At 44.0% G+C, this 4,323-nt stretch overlaps 1 long non-coding RNA gene across 4 annotated transcripts; it reads left to right on the top strand.

Moving 5' to 3' along the window:
• The first annotated feature begins 354 nt into the window (after nucleotides 1-354).
• LOC119303039 lies at nucleotides 355-4,073 on the top strand. Of its 4 annotated transcripts, none has more exons than XR_005147824.1 (4): nucleotides 355-780; nucleotides 1,159-1,229; nucleotides 1,349-2,487; nucleotides 2,589-4,073. It is a non-coding gene; the product is annotated as an uncharacterized LOC119303039 (long non-coding RNA). The 4 variants fall into 4 exon arrangements; XR_005147825.1 differs by having other exon boundaries at nucleotides 1,159-1,904; nucleotides 2,308-2,487; XR_005147822.1 differs by having other exon boundaries at nucleotides 1,159-2,487.
• Nucleotides 4,074-4,323: the final 250 nt, after the last annotated feature.

Genomic DNA, 4,323 nt, shown 5'->3' with positions numbered 1-4,323 from the left:
GGGATCGAACGCAGGTAGAGAGAGGAGGGTTCACTCAACGCGTTAGGAGGGGTGTGGGCTGCGGCTGGGCCTCGGGTTTAGGAAAAGTGGCCTTGGAGGCCGGCCTGGGTGCGGGTGATCCAGGTGGGCTGGCGCGGAAAATTGCCTAGGGAGGCCCAGTCCAGAAAACCTTTTCCTTTTCATTACTCTCTGTTTATCTACTACACCTATAAAAGAAAGAGAGGGCGAAGAACCAAACAATCAAATTCATCCATCAATAAGATCTAATGGCTTTTAATGCTTCAATGTTTGACGCTACAAACCACGCGTTAAGCCACTACGATCAATCAATCGATAATCTGCCCCGCAGTCAAACCGTCCGCCTGCACGACCTCCTCCTCCTCCCGCACAACCTCCTCCCCCTCCCGCGCCCTTCGCCGCAGCCTCGCGCTGAGCCACGGGAAGCCGCGCCCTTCACCGCCACCTTGCGCCGCCGGAGCCACAGGAAGCCGCGCAGTTCACCGCCGCCTCGCGGCGCCGGAGCCACGGGAGCCGCCCCGCCACGGGTCGCCGCCTCCGGAGCCGCAGCTTGTCCCCCGCCGCGCCGCCACTCCGCCTCCGTCGACCTAGCAATTAGCCGCCGTTAGCCGCCGGAGCTGCCGGAGCTGCCGTAGCCGCCCGCCGCGCCCTTCGCCGCTGGAGCGGCCGCCGTAGCCGCCCGCCCGCCTGCCGCACCGGTCACCTCCATCGTCACCGCGAGTCACCTCCTCTTCCGCCGCCAGGAATCCCGTCACCGGCAAGGTAACTACACCCGTTCCTCCCGCCCTGCTTGCTGCGAATGTGTGATGTGTTAGTGCTTGATGCTGCGTGCTTGCCAGCTTGTCGCTGATGGTCTGCTGCTGCTGCTGCTTTCCTGTATATGATTTTTTAGTCTGACTGTTAGACTATGATCCATGCTCTTAAGGGAAGGGATTAATATGCTGCTGAACTGGGGGTCCTCTGCCGCGAAGAAGGTTTGGTGTTGGGGCTGATGTTCCCCTTAGAGTCTGGGCATTTCAAGCCCCTTACATTGTTTCAATTTTGATGAGAAGCGATTTACCTGTGCACAAGTTTCAGTGAAATATTTTTTTTCGTTCAAAAAAAAACTTGCTGCATTAATTTGTTTTATCTGCTGAGCAGGTGACGGCGCATGGGGACGAGCTTCCTGGACAAGAAGATCTGTGTATTCTTCTTGATGGTGCAAAGTTGAGGTGTTCTCAAATCTCAATGAACTATTTTATTTTACTATTGACACTTGAATGCTCTCTTTTTTCTGATTAGTTTTTTTCTTTATTCTTATGTTCTTTACTGCCGATTTCAACTTTTCAAGGATTTATTAGTTAATAAAAGTTCAAGGATTGTTGGAGAACATGGAGCCTTGGGTAGCTGAAGTAGATCCTTCCTTAAGGGTCAGATGCCTTCTGGTTCATACGAAAATCATGAAGCAAAACAGCAGAAGAATATAAGGTGTTTAACACAATGGCAGTCAAATTTTTAAGGCATGAAGACTGCGGCAATGCGATGGCTATGCTGATTAAGTCTAATAAGTGGGCTGGCCATCACAAAGTCATGTTTAACTATCAATATGTGAACACAACATGTGATTATATGGAGTTTGTGAGGAAAAATGATAAGTTAAGAAGCTAGCTGGGTGATTGTCCACTGACGTTTTTTCGGATAAGAATTGTCCACTGACGTTTGCATGGTATGTAAACTGCCTGTATCTTTTACTGATAGATCACTAATGTATACATTTTATGCATTGAATATCACTGAGCATCATCTTCTGACTGATATGGACAATCTCTTGCATTATCTTGAGGCGACTGGGCATATATGGACTTAGCCTAGAAGCGGGACCTACAGGCTTCCATAATTCCAGAGAGGTAATTACCCGCCGTCTCAACTATATTCCAGAGAGGTAATTGCCCTGGATTTTCTCTTTAATTATACCATATTGTTTAAATTTTGTAGTTGTCATTTGTGCATGAATTGGTTACATGTCTGCAAAGCTAACCAAATAAGAATGAGATGAATTGCATGTCTGCAAAACTAACCAAATATGAATGAGATGAATTTCCTCTTTGCAGAATCCACATAGTACATATTATATGCAAAAGAAATATGTTTATACAGGACATTTTTCTCTCTCAGGGTTATACGTGCGTTGCACGTCCACGCCCACATCCTCGACGGGTAGAAAATTAGCGCAAGGATCAAATCCCCGACCTGTTTTTCTTTCTTTCGGTCTTTGTCCTAAACTGAATCCTATCTTGTTCGCTGCAACAGCAAGATCTAGCTACCGTTGGGGATATAGAGGACCAGGATGGACAACACGTTGCCATTGAGTTTGCCGAGCTCGCCAGGACAGACCATGAGCTGGTGACCTCCGCCGCCGAGGGCACCATCTATCTCCAGAGCCCCATTGATGTCATGACCCTCGCCGCTTCCACCGCCACCATCATATAGGTGAGCAAACATGCACGCCGTACCCTTCCTTGGTTTATGAGGTTGATTGTTTGTTACTGGTTCCGGAGTGTGAGATTGCTAAATGGCGGCTGCTCTTACAGGAGCGGTGTCACCCTTCGAGCAGAGCTAAAAAGAGTGATACTATTCTTTGGTCAGGTTATGCTGCAGATTATTATTTAGAGGAAAAACATTTATGGAGCCCGATGTCTTTTATGTTTTTTTCCTGAATTTGCAGCCGCTAAGTTTCTGAAGCATGACCGACATCTTTTTAAGCAATAGTGGTAATCACGAGTGGCCTGATACCGATATGCACCTTGCAGCCGCTATTGCTTTCTATCTGATTTCGCTCAAATTGAGCAGTTTGGCGGTGGGTGTTGGGTAGTAGTTTTGATCAATTCAGGATATTGTGTGAAATAATCCTATTGGATTGCTCTCCAATTTTATGTTGTGGATTAAAAAATAAGTAGCAATTGTTTACAAGTCCCCGCTAAAACAAGTAAACCTGCTGTTGTCAAAATTTCAAACCAACTAAGCAAGCAGAGAGCAATGATTGCATAGCAATCAGGGCCTGCCTCGATCGTTTGACATATGACATGACATAGACATCATTTACAAGTCCAAGAAAGCTCTACAAAAACCAGTTACCCAAACTTACCCTGAGTTTGTTAATTAATAGTTTAATACTAGGATTCTTATGCATGTCTACTGTTGTTTAGGAAGCTCAGGACATGGTGGTTCCGTTTTGGACGAAAAAGAAAAAATAGTACCAACGTGTTAACCTAATGCTTAGCTGATTAACTGAAGATCAAAATTTATTTATCCCTGTTTGCGCAGTATGCAAGTATTCATGGTTATTGGTCAGTGACCTGGGCATATGTAAATTTTATGCATTCTGAATTTTTAGCCCTTACGTTCTTGTACGTTATTCTTTATTCATGCATATAACTTGCTTGTACTTCGATTGCTCTACATTTTTCTTTTTCATCACATATTTGACACTTTGTAGAATCTGTGTGTACCTCTAAATCTCCAAAATTGCAGAGGATTGCTACATTATTTCATTAGTCCATTTTAGAGCATGTCAAATGGAGCAACTTATTTAGTGGTAAAATCTTCCCTCCAAAGTCTGCTGCTGGCCACGCTCCTTCGACAGTCGGTACATATTTTCTCTTGGGTAATTTGCTTCACCTAATCTTTAGTACCACTTCTATCATGTATTGTGATTCACCTTTAATGTCAGTATTTTGTGCATGGCCCCTTGAGCTCATGTCTTCTATTGCGGTCTTCAAACTATCATTTTCGGTCAGCTCATATCACTCTATCCATGCTATCAATTTTTCTTGCTCACTAAATGGTAGTCTGACCTTGACCTGTTTGTGTCATCAAAGAAGGGAATTTTCCTTTTTTTTTTTACTTTTCTCTTGTGTTTGTAAAATATATTATTTTTTGTTGTATATTATAGAAGGATTGGGCATGGAGGTTTCAGATCCGCATGTGAGTGTTTGTGTATATATTGTACCTCTATATATCTTTCCAAATTCCAACTTTTGGCATTACCATATTTTTAAAGAATGGTTGTTTAGTGAGTCATTTGTTTACTTATGTTGTGTTTTCACTGACCATGAGTGGATTATTATAAAACACTTTGTTGGACAACAGTATTCTTGCGGTTTGTGGTTAGGTTGGGCACCAAGTATAAGCTGGTAACATTGCCAAGCATTTTCATTTTGAAGGGCCAACATGAAAGGATTTCTTCCCGCAGCATAACAAAGAACCCAATGGGTGGATGCAAGACCCGAATGCCTTTTTTTACTAAATCCAAAAATATTATATTCA

The sequence above is a fragment of the Triticum dicoccoides genome, chromosome 5A (assembly GCF_002162155.2).
Source record: "Triticum dicoccoides isolate Atlit2015 ecotype Zavitan chromosome 5A, WEW_v2.0, whole genome shotgun sequence".
In the NCBI taxonomy this organism is placed as follows: Eukaryota; Viridiplantae; Streptophyta; class Magnoliopsida; order Poales; family Poaceae; genus Triticum; species Triticum dicoccoides.
The sequence above is the reverse complement of the archived record's forward strand: the minus strand, read 5'-3'. Positions and strand labels throughout refer to the sequence as shown.